This window comes from Etheostoma spectabile, chromosome 17 (assembly GCF_008692095.1).
Source record: "Etheostoma spectabile isolate EspeVRDwgs_2016 chromosome 17, UIUC_Espe_1.0, whole genome shotgun sequence".
Taxonomy (NCBI): domain Eukaryota; kingdom Metazoa; phylum Chordata; class Actinopteri; order Perciformes; family Percidae; genus Etheostoma; species Etheostoma spectabile.
Window position 1 is genome coordinate 14,121,897 of NC_045749.1, and position 781 is coordinate 14,122,677.

The following is a 781-nucleotide window of genomic DNA, read 5'->3' on the forward strand; positions in this document are numbered from 1 at the left end:
TCCTGACCTCAACATAATTGAAAATCTGTGGATAGATCTTTAAAAGAGTGGTGCGTGACAGACAGACCAGAAATCTCAAAGAACTGGAAGACTTTTGTAAGGAAGAATGGGGGAAGATACCTCAAACAAGAATTGAAAAACTCTTTGCTGGCTACAAGAAGCGTTTCCAAGCTGTGATACTTGCCAAAGGGGGCTGTACAAGGTATCAACTCTGCAGGGTGCCCAAACTTTTGCAGGCGCCATTTTTTTGTTTTCTGTTATTTTGAAAGTGTAAATGACGGAAATAAAATCTAACTTTTTGTAACATATTATACAAATGTCTAATCTGTCATTTGATGCCTTTTGGAGGTTTTTCCATATTTGCTTGGCTTCTTTATGCACATTAGTACAAATTTTTACTTGGGGTGCCCAAACTTTTGAGCCCCACTGTATATGCTTCCTCTAGGCAATATTATTAGGAAACACTCAATTAACTTTCATTGTTATGTGGATGATACCCAGTTGTATCTATCAATCAAGCCAGATGAAACCAGACAGTTAGCTAAACTTCATGCATACATAAATGATATAAAATCATGGATGACCTATGATTTTATGATTTATGAAATCATGAAATTTATGAAGTTATTGTGCTTGGTCCTAAACACCTCCAAGCTTCATAATCTTGGGATATAGCTACTCTGGATGGTATTGTCCTGGCCTCTAGCACTACTGTCAGAAATCTGTTTTTGATCAGCATATATCTTTTAACGCCTATCTAAAACAAACCTCAAGAACAGCC